This window comes from Balaenoptera physalus (assembly GCF_965194825.1).
Source record: "Balaenoptera physalus genome assembly, chromosome: 1".
Lineage (NCBI taxonomy): Eukaryota > Metazoa > Chordata > Mammalia > Artiodactyla > Balaenopteridae > Balaenoptera > Balaenoptera physalus.
Window position 1 is genome coordinate 139,927,040 of NC_138882.1, and position 14,323 is coordinate 139,941,362.

Below are 14,323 nucleotides of genomic sequence, written 5' to 3' on the forward strand. Positions count from 1 at the left end.
TTTGCCAGCATCTGTTCTTCATTGTATCTAGGTCTATCTATCTATCTATCTGTCTTATTTTCCAGCCAGTTGGGGTAAATCAGTAAACCTAAAACAAGAAAATTACTTGATGCAGATTGTTTAAACATACATACACAGGCTTTGACTTTAACCAGTTCAGTTAAGCATTCAAAGAACCACTAAGTAATTTGACAGCTTATGATGTGTATGCGTCATAAGTGGTTAACAAGCAATGAAAGAAAACACTTTAAAAATTTAGAAAGGAAATTAAAGAACAAATAAGAGAAATCTAAATTTCCAAATATTTAATAACCAGGATAATTAGTATCAACTAATAAGGTTTGGTTATCTCAAGTGCTAGCATTTTCCTTAAATGAATGATATTCAAAATTCCCCTTACTAAAATGCTATCTTCAGGCCCAGAATTTATCCCAAATTATCCAGGGCACATAGTTCCTGTAATACTCATTATGTAACACAGTATTCTATTCATATAGTTGTCCATAAATGCTTTTTGAGTGAATGAAGCATTTCATGAAAGAGAGACAAAGGGAATAAATATATACAGAAAAAATGAACATTTCATTGCTAAGTTGCAAATTATAAAAACAAATACTAATGACAAGGAAGTTTAGACATTAAAATATTTTAGGCAATTCTTATGCTCTTTTAAGTAGTTCTAAAAAGGTTTTTTGGGGTATAGAAAGAAAAAACATATCAATTTATAATAAAAAATTAAAAGGGTATTTAGAAAACCATTATACAAACACCAACCTACACACAAATGACATATCATACCTTCTAGGAATTTTATGTCCCATGTAATATTCTTAAGGTATAGCCCTGATCATTTTATGCCCCTTTTCAAAAGTATCTGTGGTTCTACACTGCCTACAGAAAAAACATACATATAAAATCATTCTGGCATTCAAATTTGTTTTTAGTGTATCATCTGAGATTTACTTTACCAGTGTTTTCTTCTACTACAGAGGTCAACTCATTTTTTTTCACTTCTTGCTTTTGTTCATGCTATTCCATCCTGAATGTGTTTCCTTCATTCCACATCACCCTTCCTTCAACCATTACCCATCACCACCATCTGTGGGTTGAAATCCTAGCCATATACCAAGATCCAACTCAACTGACCCATCTTTGTAATCTCCCAAACTGGAGCTCTTCTATCTATGGCCTATGATCATTTGCAAATTTATTTAGTGTCTATTTTATAAAGAAACACTCTCTGATTCATCTAATGGTTAGTTGTGCATATATCTATATAAAATGCATTGAGGGCAAAAGTTGTGTCTTATAAATGTTTTGTTCTGTTTTTAATCTCCCAAAGTGTTTTTCACATTATATTGGATGTAGAATTTGCTCAATTAATATGCATTGGGCTGAAGTATAAGAAGCAAATCTTGTAGTTTTTCATTTGCATAATTAAAAGGAACAAAAATAAACATTTTTTTTATAAGTACTTTACAATGATTATTGACCTATTGCACTGTTTAAAAGTCACATACCAAAGGGAGATTTTTATTCTAAATTTCCAAAGCATATATATTATAGGAATTATATATGTAACATAATCCCAATGGATTTTAAATTATATATGCATAGGAAAAAAGACAAGAAATACACCGAAATGTTTCCAGTGGCTATCTTTAGATTACCTAATTTAGGAGATTGTTTTCTTAGTTATTTGTACCTTTCCAAGTTATCTAAAAGGATAATATGATCAGAGGAAATGTAAGATCATGTGTTCTTTGAAAACTATTCCTGAGAGCTAGAGCCCTTCAGATGATCCTTAAGGCCTGGGATAGCCCAGTTCCTGTCAGGTGCTGTTCACTGGCTAGCAGACCCAATCTGTAACTCCTTTAGGCTCCTAATCTATTGGAACATCTTTTTGTTGTTTTTTTTTTTTTGCTCTTTAAAATGCTACCAGCATAAATAAGGGAGAATTTTATTACCCCCGACTACCTAAAAAGCTATATAACACCAATAAAACTCACAGCAGCTATTTATTTTTATTTTTTAAATTTTTATACAGTTTTTAAAGTTTACTCTACATTTACAGTTATTACAAAATATTGGCTATATTCCTTGTGCTGTACAATACATCCTTGCACCTATCTAAACACCCAATAGTTTCACAGCAGCTATTTCAACTGTGACCTAAAAGCTATTATGAGTTGAAAGGCAAATCAATTGGAGTATTTGTTTACAATTTACTACCAAGAATAAAACTTATTTCACGCCAAGCTTTAAATTAGTACCAGAACCTGGACTAAAATATGACTTTTCCTCAAGGAATTTATCTTTTACATTTTTTCAGTATTTCATGCTATATCTTCATATTTATTATCTATTTATCTCTTTACCAGAAGTGGGCATCAGGGTGTAAGAGAAATTACAAAGTTCTCCAAATTTTATGCTTAAGCCAAAGTAATTATTTCCTTGCATCTAAAAGAATACAATAAGAAGTAAAGTTAAGAGAATAAACGTGGAGAAATTACTCCTCGACAGTTGCCCGAGGGAGACTGCTATGAATGAACAGTTGGCTGGAATCATTTCAGAATCACGCAGCTAAATGACGTTTTCATAGAATTGTGTTTCAGTTTAAGTCCCTATGGACCTTAAAGGAAAGTGATCAATATATCTGGTAATCCTGATGATTGGTACTCACATTCTATAGGCCAATTTTCACATAGCACAAAGCACTTTGTCCTCTGCAGGAGTATTATGGGATTTAAGAGCAAACGGTACCTGGGTATTCGCTGGCCTATAAACCAAGTCTCATAGTTAAGCTGTTGCAAAGTTTACACATTTACAATGAAAAAGACTAAGTGTTGTGGGGTTTTTTGTTTGTTTTTTTCAGAGCCCAGATTCTAGTTCTGAGCTACTAGGTTGTAAAAGACATAGTATCCTGTTCATTATTTTAGTTACTTGCCTTGATCGTATCAATGTAACAGTAAGGAAATCTTTATTAGCCTGGTCCTACCAGAGAGATACCCAATACAAACAGATTATAGCGGACACTTACTATTTTATCAGCAAGCTCCCCTTCTCTTCTTCTGGTCAACGTATTTCCTTTTGGCAGAGGAACTGCTCTTCTCCGACTCCAGGCACGTGCATCTACTTGGGGCTGCCAGTTATAGCATCCTGGCTTCAGAGGCTACGTAGCACGTCATCCGAGCTGGATCTATCATAGACTCTTACACGCCTGGCTCTGTAGTTGGTCAGTGGGGTGGGAACATGACTAGAGAAAGGCCAGTCAAGGTTGTTCTCTAAGGCTTTGCCAACAGGAGCTGGGCTGGGGGTTCCAGGGGGTGGGAGTCAAAGGGGTGTTCGAGAGCTTTTTCCCCTCAGATGGTGAATCTGTGTGGTTGTGAGCTGCAGCTGCCAGCAGCCAGGCTCTCTGCCACATGAATGAACAGAGTCTACAGTAGAAGACAGAATTTGAATTTGAAGCCACATAAGTAGGTGTTGAGAAAGTGTGTCAATTATTTTTATGCCAGTGAGCTTAATTTCTTCAGTGAAGTCCTGTTTTACCAACTAATAGAAGCTAAACCCCAATAAATTCCGGGTCCTATTTCCTTTTCTTAACTTCTAAGCAGGGGACAATTGGAGGGGAAGGAAAACAGGACCCAGGATAAGCAAAGGTCCTGATCTTTGTCATTTGTTGAATTTGGCGTCTGTTGAATCGTCATCCTGTCTGTTTTTCAGGTGTTGATCTACATGGGTCCATGCCAAAGGTCACTTCAGGATCAATGACTCTCCTTGCTTGCCCCTGAAGCCTTTCTGAAGTACACTAAGAGGTGTTCACCAAATACCACTCTGGGCTATAGGCACCTTGGTGAGGCTTTACAAGGCCCAGAACCATTATCTATGCTACTCTCAGGAATTATTCTACTGCTACTATACCTTAAGTGAGTCAAGTTGGAACTCTATGAGACTGCTTTAGATTTGACTGCCTTCATCACACAGCGATTCCTACGTACTACCCCATGCTGCCCCAAGTTGCCAAGAGCCCTACGGCTTTCTCTCCACCCCTAGCTCTATCTAGGTTAAAGGGCAACGGCTCTTCCTACTCTGTGATTCCTCGGTTCTTGGAGTCCCCCTAGATTCATTGGGAGTGTCTGTTACTGCTCTCCCTTAGGGTTCAATCCTCTGATATAAACTTCATAGGTTACTTCAAAATTTTTGTTTCAATTATAGATTGGCCATACTTGATAGGATGAAACATATTTGATCTAAAATACCAATAAACACAAATTGTCATTGTGTGTTGCTTAGTGATGGAGTCATCTACGGGGTGCAGGGCCTCTTTCTCAGGGGTACACCGACTTAGCTCTCCCTGCTTCCCTCTTAGTGTTCTTCTTTTCCCCCTAACTTGGGAAAGCTCTCTTAGTGTTCAGAGCTTGAATTGGCTCTTGGTCGGTGTTTCTGAGACTCAAACACAGCCTGCTATAACATCTCCTTCTGTGGCAATGGATACAAAAATGCCCATGAATGGAAGAGGGCTAAGGGGTAAATACCTGGGAAAAAACATGGCAGGTAATATATCAAACTACTCCTCCACAGAGGCCACATGAGGGAAAAGTGAGTCTTGATGGTACCTAACTCCTGGCCCTAGGCACTGGGTCCCCACCATGAGTGCCAGCTCCTGTCTTCTTGAAGCCTCGCTGATCAACTTTTCTTTTAATTCTGTGAACTTCCTCAGGATCTTTCCTTAAGTCTCTCTTTTTACTTACACAATTCAATCTAAATTAGCTAATCCAACATAATAGCTTAGCCAAGAAGGGGAATTTTTATTTCATGGAATCAGGTAGAATCGAACAGTCAAATAATAGAAAGAGCACACACGTAGCTGGTTTTCAAGAACCCTAAAACCATCAGTAATTTCTCCATGTCTTATCTCTGCTTCCCAACAGGGGTGGGCTTCATTCCCTCTTACTGACTAAATCTCTCTACAAGGTAGGAAACATAGTTACTGACATTCCCAGGCTTTGCATCTACTGGTCTTTGCCACCAGATAAAGGAGGAAATATATCAAGGTGTAAAGTTTCTATTCATTTATTTCAGTGGTTGAAATGTAAAGAGAAAGAAAATCCTTGAATTTACCAATTCTTCTTTCATGTTATGTGAACAATAGATTGTGTTTGGATTTTAACTGTGTGGAAAAAAAAAAATTCTTCTCTATGACAAAGCCCTTCTAATGCTCCCTTTTAAAAGTATATAAAGCAGTGGGAAGCAGCCGCATAGCACAGGGAGATCAGCTCGATGCTTTGCAAAGACCTAGAGGGGTGGGATAGGGAGGGTGGGAGGGAGGCTCAAGAGGGAGGGGATATGGGGATATATGTATATGTATAGCTGATTCACTTTGTTATAAAGCAGAAACTAACATGACATTGTAAAGCAATTATACTCCAATAAAGATGTATTTTTAAAAAAAGTATATAAAGCAAAGAATGAATTTTAAAAGTTCCTTTGTGTCTTTTCTTATGTTAAATGATAAAAAGAGAAAGTAATGAGAATAAAAACAAAAGAATGTTTTAAATGGGTGAAAACAAACAAGCAAACAAAACCCCAATCACATGTTAATGCCTTCGCAGTCCAAATTAAATGTGATAAAATACAACAAAGAAGGATATCACATTCCCAACATAGAATAATTTTAAAGTCAAGGAGACTGAACTGTGATAAATATATACCCTATGTTCCTCTACCTAGCCCAAGCACAGGGCACTTCAAAGATTGTGTTTCAGTTGTATACTGGCTGTACTTGACATCATGAAACATACTCCATTTGAAACACCAATAAACACAAATGTCCAATGCGTGTTGCTTAGTGATGGAGTCGTTTATAAATGAGCCTCTGTAGCTATTTATAATAAAACAAATACAAATATTTCTGGATCTGTGAAGATAGAAGTTCTAAGTCACTATCACCAAAACTCCACAATTGATGGAAGAGTATTTTCAACTTCTTGCAAAAACTTCCAGATGCACCCATATCTTCTTCCTCTATCCCTTCCCCAATCAGATATCCAATGACATGCGATACTGAAAGATGCAGAAGATAACCACTTCAATTTTTATAGTTCCTTCTATTTTCCCCTGATACTGTTTCCCTCTTTATCAGGAGTGGGACAATCAGTTATACAAACAACAGAACCCTAGTAACTTGAGTGCCTGCCATGACAACTTTCACATTGGCAACTTTCACTAGATTTGTAGATTCTTGTGGTAAGATGAGTTACAGCTGAATTCCCTGAATGTTTCAAAGTCAAATACTCATTTAGATCAATGGTTCCCAGACTCTGGATTTCAAAAGTGAAATTTCAAAAATGTGTGGTGAACCAGCATAGGTTTGCCAACTTTTTCTTTGCCAAGTAAAGATTTAGGGAAAATAATGTTCTCTCCTACTCGCATCCCTTCACAAAATAAAGGACATTTTAAGGCCAAAGTAGTATGCAGGACATTATACCAACTTTTTTAAAAAAGGGGCAGTGGTCATCATTTCCAAGTACAAAGAGTAGACAACTATGCACTGTTTCCATCATAATTCTGACAGGGAACAGATGGCACCTTCTAAGGGTTAAACTAAAAATATTTCAGTGAAGAGACTATTTACTGAGGTGCAGGCAAAAATTTTTAAAAAGCCAACAAAAGATGATGAGTTACCCAGAGACTAGCCACAGCAGGAAGCCATTACTTCCTTGGGGCCTGAAGGGCTGAAGAAAGAGGACAGTGTCTCCGGAGCCAAGTGAGAGCTGGAGATGACAGAAACTGGACTTAGGACAAACGCAGCCACTGCCAGAACCATGATGAGGAAGGGAAAGAGTGGGGCTCACGATAACCTATCCGTCTCCTCCATCATGCATGAACCCAACTGGAAATCAGAGGGCAAGGGGCCCTGCATATTGCAACTGATAGAGTCAGCCTCAGGGAGCACAGAACAAGTCAAAAAAGGGTGGGAAATGGGTCCACTAGAACATAATGATATACTCTGGTGAGGGGGAATGGGACCAGACAGAGGAAAGGGTATACATGTGAATTTCTTTTTTCACTTCAATTGCAGGAAAATTACAAGAGAAATTTTATTTTAAGATATAATATTGTTTGTAATTATATGCTTGATACATTTGTCAATTAGTGGCTCCATAGTCAATAGTGTGACATCAAGTGGTGCTCAAATGGGCAACTTGTTCCAGTACTTTATTTTTACCACACTCATTATTAAAAATTCAATTTCACGTAGGTATAAAATAGAAGCAACACTCAACACTTTTATTTAGTTTGGAACATTTTAAGCAAATTAAGGAATGCCAAAATACAGCCTCTATGCCTCAGAGACTTCTACCCCAGAGGTTCCCAAACTATGCTACACGTTGTTATCACTTGGGATCTTAAAAAATAAAATACTGATGCCTAGTTCACACCCCAGACATTCTGATTTAACACTATGGGGTGAAACTTGGAATAGGAATTTTTAAATAAATGTTCTATTTCAGTTTTAGATTTTAAAGAAAAGTTGTAAAGATAGTAGAGTTCCCATATACCTCATACTCAGACTTCCCTGTTATTCACATCTTACATTAGTATGATGCATTTGTCACAATCAATGAACGAATATTGATAGACAATTTTAACTAAAGTCCATACTTCATTCAGATTTCATTAGTATTTAATTCATGTTTTTCTTTTGTTCCAGGATTCCACCCAGGGTACGACATTACAATTAGTCACCACATCTCTGTAAACTCCTCTTGGCTGAGATGAATTCTCAAAATTTTCTTGTTTTTGATGGCCTTGACAGTACTGAGGAATACTTGTCAGTTATTTTGTACAATATCCCTCTGTTTAATGTTTTTCTCATGCTTAGATCTGTCTAATGTTTTTCTCATGCTTAGACCATGGTTATAGGTTATGTGGGAAGATCACAGGTAAAGGGCTATTCTCATCACATCATATCAGGAGTACATACTACCAACATGACATTACCATCCTGAGCACCTGGTTGACATAGTGTTGATCAGCTTTCTCCACTATAAAGTTTCTCTTTTTCCCCCTTTCCATACTGCATTTTTAGGGAGGAAGTCAATATGCATAACCCACATTTAAGAACTTTGTTCTTAAGGGAGCTTTGTTCCACCTCCTTAAGGACAGAGGATCTATACAAATTATTTGGAATTCTGCATGGGAGATTTATCTATTCTCTCACAATTATTTAGTTAATCATTTATTTATATTAGCATGGACTCGTGGATATTTATTTAATATTCTGGATTATAATCCAATACTACTTAATTTATTTTATTACTCAAATCGTTCCAACTTTGGCCATTAGGAATTCCTTCCATTGGCTCTTGTCTCCCTTGATATGCCCCATTAATATTGGTATATTTTTTGTTGGTATGTCTACACATTCTGGCACTCTAAGATGCTCCTGGCTCATCTTGTATATTTCCTTATAATCAGCCATTTCTCCAAGGATTCCTCGTTCCTTTTATTGGAGAATAGTATTAGAATCAAATATATGGGTGATACATGTGACCTTGCTTCTAGGCCCTTTCAGCTGACAGAACAAAAAAATAAAATATATGTGCATATAGCTAATCCATATATATAAAATCCCCACATGTATATGTAAACATCTGTATCTATGGTAAGGTAACCATGAATTCATACTTATGTCTCCAAATCTAAGCCATATTCACAGGGATCATTCCTTTCTCCTCCCCTTGCTTGCCTATAAACTCTCACTCCAACAGTAAGAAACCTGGCTCCTACTAGCTGACATCCATTTACTTAATTTTTTAATTCCATTATACAACCATAGTAGTTTCAGAATTGTCAACCCATTCCCCCATGGAAGACTTTATCAACTGGAGTACAGTGCTTATGCACAATTGTTTTTTTTACTCCACTCTTTTCCAAAGTTTTTTAGGTCAGCCAACTTTTCCCCTAACCCCCTTACACTGAGGTTTTATTCATACTTTTATAACATAGTTAGATTATTTTGTCATGGTCTGTATTCCATCCTGAGATCCCTCAACCTCCTAAATATTTTTTTTAATTTGCATACATTAAGGCTCACTCTTTGTGCTGTAGAGTTCTATGAGTTTTGACAAATGCATTGTGTCAGGTACCGCAATTACAGTATCATACAGAATGATTTCACCACCATTATTCTCTGTACTTCACCTATTCAACCTTCCCTCCTCCCAAAACTCCAGTAATAACTGATCTATTTATTGTCTATATATAATTTTGCCTTTCCAGAATATAAAGTCATGGAGTATGTAACCCTTTCAGACTGGTTTCTTTCACCTAGAAATATACAGTTACCATTCATCCATATCTTGTGTGACTTGATAGCTCATTCTTTTTATTGCCAAATAGTACCTCATTGTATGTACGTACCAGTTGGTTTATCCATTTACCTATTGGAGGACATCTTGGTTATTTCCAGGTTTTGATGATTATGAGTAGAACTGCTGTAAACTTTCACAGGCACGTTTTTGTGTGGACATAAATTTTCAAATTAGCTGGGTAAATCCCTAGGAATCAATTTCTGGATCATATGGTAGTACTATATTTAGCTGTGTAAGAAACTTACCGCAATCTATCTTATAGCTCATGTTGCAAATTTTGGATTATTCAGAAAACTTATTACATTTTTCAATTTTGCACAGCCCCTTCTAGAAAGGGAAGAATATTGTGAAAACATGCCAATTCTCTTTGGGAAACATACTGTATTCTTGGATTGCAGTTGGTTTGCTGTATACCCCCCCAGCCCCCGCCATTTATCCTATCTCCTAAAATACAGTGTTTCACTATCATAAACATTTAATAGCTTTCCTTTTCCCACTGGTACCAGAGAGCATCAGGTGCATATTGACATAGCAAAGGAAAGTACCTTTTTGAACTATCTATCAAGTGCAGCTACTCAATGCACATTGGTTTTCCTTTTAAACTAGATCACTTAGTGTTTCTCTGTCACACACTCACTGATGACCATTTAACCTTGAGACATACATGAATGAATCAGACAATTTTCTAATGATGTTGAATTGGAAAGAAAAAGGTACCTTGATTCCTGCTTGTAAGTTTATTGTATCAAAATAAAGATACAAACTTTTAAAGAGGGCACTCTTCTGTGCTTGATAACATAGGACACAAGCTATTCTTTGATGAGCTTTTAAAGAAATCCTTATTTATTTTTAATAGTAAAATATTAAAGTCAAGTGTATACCTGCACATCTTGGGCATTTAAGGAAATGATCAATGTCATTGCAAGGTAACTGGCTGCCATCTTTTGAGAATCTAAACTAAACCAAAAACCGGAGAACCACAGGATTAGGAAAGAAAAGCATAGGGACCAAATAATTGCCTTTCCTCCTTCTGTTTATATAATAAATGCACTTATTGTTGCCATGGCAAAGGAGCCAGTCTGTTTCCCATTCCTCTGTCTCTACCCTTTCCAACACCAGAAAATGTCATATTTCATCATCACCTTTCTTGGACCATTATGTTTACCCATCTGCTTTGCACTTACTACTCTCCCCACAGTTTCTTTTCATAATTAATACTTAATGAAGAAGTGATTTCAGGTGAAGGAAGTGGTTTCAGACAGAGGAATCAGGAAGCAAAGAATGATGGGAAGGAGGTAAGGGGAAATATCTCAGCAGTTTATTTAGCCAGAAGAGCATTCCTAATCTTGGAAAGCCCCCTCAGATCCAAAAGGAAAAAACTCTAAAAATGCCCTTTAAAGCAAATTTCACCTTGTTGATAAGCTAAATCAACTTTGTAGAGGTCTGTTAGGGCTTTCTAAACAAGCTATTCTCTTTTGTCATTATTAGGCTGAGCTCATCACAGCATAAAGTCTAAATTAGGGGAATTAATAATACCACTACTTTAAAATAATCATGCAACACATTGGAGTATTCTGCCCAATTCATGATGCCACATTTTTTCACGGCCATAAGACACTAATATGTTTTAGAAAGATGGTAACAAAGGCCTACGACTACATTTATTCCCCTATTCATTAATTCATTTGTGTATTCAAAAAATATTTATTAATAGCATATTATGTGCTAAGTGCACTGATCTAACTTGAAATTTAAAATATAAATATGAGTAAGACTTTATCCCTTCTCTCAAAAAGTTTCCATTCCAATCCTGCTATACAAGAGGTAGTTAAATAAACAGGGTGGTCTTAGTTTAGAAAAGAGAAGACTGAACTCGAACAACTGTCCCTGAAAAGATAGTAAATTTAGGAAAATGCCACAATCTGTAGGAAACAATCAGTACGGGTGAGATAGGGTGAGATAAGTGGTTTCATCCTGTTTATATGCCCTGAAGCTTGAGTGTATAAACAATCAGCTCAAATGTTCTTTCTTGTTCATTGCATTCCGCCAATCTTGAAGGCAAAGGGATGAGGTAGCCTGCCTTTCCTTTCATAAATGCTTCAGTTACAGACAGATAGTCTTGTTAAAACAATCCTGCAGGACAAAGGTACTATGGGAAAGCTCAGGACAGGAAAGGTTCCAGCCTTCACAATCTGAGAAGAGTCCAGCCCAAGAACAATTTGGATTCTGCCTTCAAATATTTGAACAGCTGTCATGTGGAATAAGGAATAGACTGAATTTATATAAAGTTAAGAGAAACTAACTTGAGACTAATGAGTGGAGACTATAAAGAATAAACTTTCAGATCGATATTATAAACAAAAACTCTGGGGCAATACTTTTCAAATTTTAATGTGCAGATGAATCACCAGGTGATCCTGTTAAATGCAGATTCTGACTCAGGCCTGGTGTAGGGCCCAAGATTCTTCATTTCTAATGAGATCCCAGGTTGTGCTGGTGCTGCTGGTTCTAGGACCACATCTCGTGTATCACTGCTCTAGAATTCTCTGACAGTGGAGCTCATTAGGGCAGACTGGGTTGCCAGTCACTGGAACAATGTATTAAGTAGAAGCTGAATAACTTTGTCAGGAATACAACAGAAAGTATTTCTGCACCACATGTGAGAGTGGGCTACATGTTCCCTTTCAAATCTAAATGGTTTGATTCAGGGCTTTTTATAAAAGAATTGATTTTACAGGTGGTTGTTTCTTTTAAATATTAATATGCTGCACATAGATAATGAAGAAAGTAAAATGAGTCTTTTCTTCCCACTCCAATAGATGTGGAAACAGAAGATCTTAGACATTAAATGACTTGCCCAAAATTCACTGTGCTACAATGAATTTATTGAGCACTTACTCATAGCCAAGGTCTGGCACAGGGCTGGACAACCAGCAATGAACAAAACAGACATGATTCCTGCTCTTCGAAGGTTACAGTCGAGCTGAATAGTACACAACACACCCATGTGATAAATCTCATTTTCTATTAGCCCATTGAGTGATCAGACAAAGACTCTATGATCAGGAGAAACTGATGACAATGACAGTGAAATTGAAAAGGTGGGGAAAATTATCCATCATTTGAAGTGTCAAGTGCCAGAGAAGAGCACTGCTGAATTTTCCAAGGAGTTTTGGCTCTATTAGGATGGATAGCATGACCCTGACACTTTGACAGGCCATCGTTTCACCCCACTCCAAGAAAGTATGATATTAGCAAGGATTAAATCACCCCAATGTCTACAAACAAAACAGAAACTCTCAAAACACCACCTACTCACTACCAAACCAGCTGACCTACCCTTTCCACACACACCCCCACTTGGTAAGATGGGACAGAGACTTCCCATTTGACCCTTTAGAATCCTTCATACAGCAAAAATAGGCAGACAGTCCTCAGAGGAAGACACTGCAGGCTGATATCACTTGTGTGTTCAGTTTTGGTATAAAGTTAACCCAGAAATTTCTTTCTTTAACAATCTGGTCTGTACAGCACCTCACTATTACTCTCTTTCAATCCCTTCAATAATTCCCTGGATGATCTCCATCACATTTTATCTGTTTTTCTAGACTCAGTACCGTTAGGCCCATTTTTGATTAATATCCTCTTATTTTGTCTCATTCTTACCACAGGTTCCAATACTTTGGTCATTTCCCTATATCATCTTTATTTTCTATCCTTCAACCCACCATTCCTACCATCTGAGATTTAAGCTCATTCATGAAAGAAAAGATTAAGATAAGCTGAAATATCTTTATATAGTCTCAGGTCCCCTCGTCGTGTGTCAAAGATTGGGTTTCCTGGGAAACAGACCCAGAGATGGAGATTGATATGCAGGTGATTTACTGGGGAGTGATCCACAGAACACTGCCTGCAAAGGAATGAGGGAAACAGGATTGGACAGATGGGAAAGAAGAAGTGCAACTCAGCTGCCACAGATGCCTGAGACAACTTCACAGGGAACTCTGAAGCTGGGGTGACCCATATGAGATGTCTCTCACAGAGGAGAGGGGAAAGGGCTTTATACTGTCTACGTTGATCAGCCATGGGATGCGGGTTGCTCCTGAGGTGGAGGTGTAATCTTGGGTGGGTTGGCTTTCTCTCTCCAATGGCTAGTCTTAGGGTTGGACTCAGCTGTGTGATGTCAGCACCCCTGGCAGCTGGAGAGATGAGAGTCTCATTTCTCAGGGTATAATCTGCACAACATAACACAGCATCTGCTACAATCCACATCTTGTGCTGCTTGAATCCATTTGCTTCATGTAATAAATTTACCTCACCTGGGAAGAGCTCTTCCAGAATTCTGGTTAGTCTTTTCTCTTGGAAAAACTTTCAAGATGAAGGGTTGTGGGACAGACTCTAGCTTCCACTACTGCAGGTGGTCTCTGGACCACAGTTGATTCTTATCATTACGCTCCTCTACTTGTCATTCTAAATTCCCTCTACTCAGCTAGCATCTCTGTTAGTCTAGGTAGCTTAACTTGTGGGTGACCCAGACTTGCATTCTTAATATGTCTGAGCCACTGATTACCATGACCTCCTTCTCAGGCCATGGCTATTTCACTTGTACATTTACTATCAACTTAGGCAGGAGAGTATCAAAGGGAAACCTAGTGGTTTATCTGGATGCTAAATTTATTTTTCCCTGATGTCACCATTAACAGTCCTACCACTTCCAGGAGTTAATCGTCCCTACCAGGATGGTGTCTCTTTTTTGCTGCTTGTCTCCTGGTATGAGAAGCCTAAAGTGGCCAGAGTTAACTGAAGCATAACATTTAAAGGGACTTGCTGAGAAATTGTTCCCTGTGTGACATCCAGGAACTCTAGCCCTGTAAAAGCATAAATTTACCAAATGGATTACTGGGAGTGATGGTAAACAGGGAAATTCCTACTTCTACTCCTTGCTT

At 37.6% G+C, this 14,323-nt stretch overlaps 1 protein-coding gene across 3 annotated transcripts in view; it reads right to left on the bottom strand.

Moving 5' to 3' along the window:
• Positions 1 to 14,323, bottom strand: part of LEPR (leptin receptor) — a 147,673-nt gene that overhangs the window by 109,297 nt on the left and 24,053 nt on the right. For 2 of the 3 annotated variants that reach the window (XM_082419058.1, XM_082419057.1), the window contains exon 1: positions 1 to 14,323. This exon is cut by the window's right edge and continues 24,053 nt beyond it. The gene's annotated coding sequence lies outside the window, so the exon portion shown is untranslated. The other variant, XM_082419056.1, reaches the window with a different exon arrangement.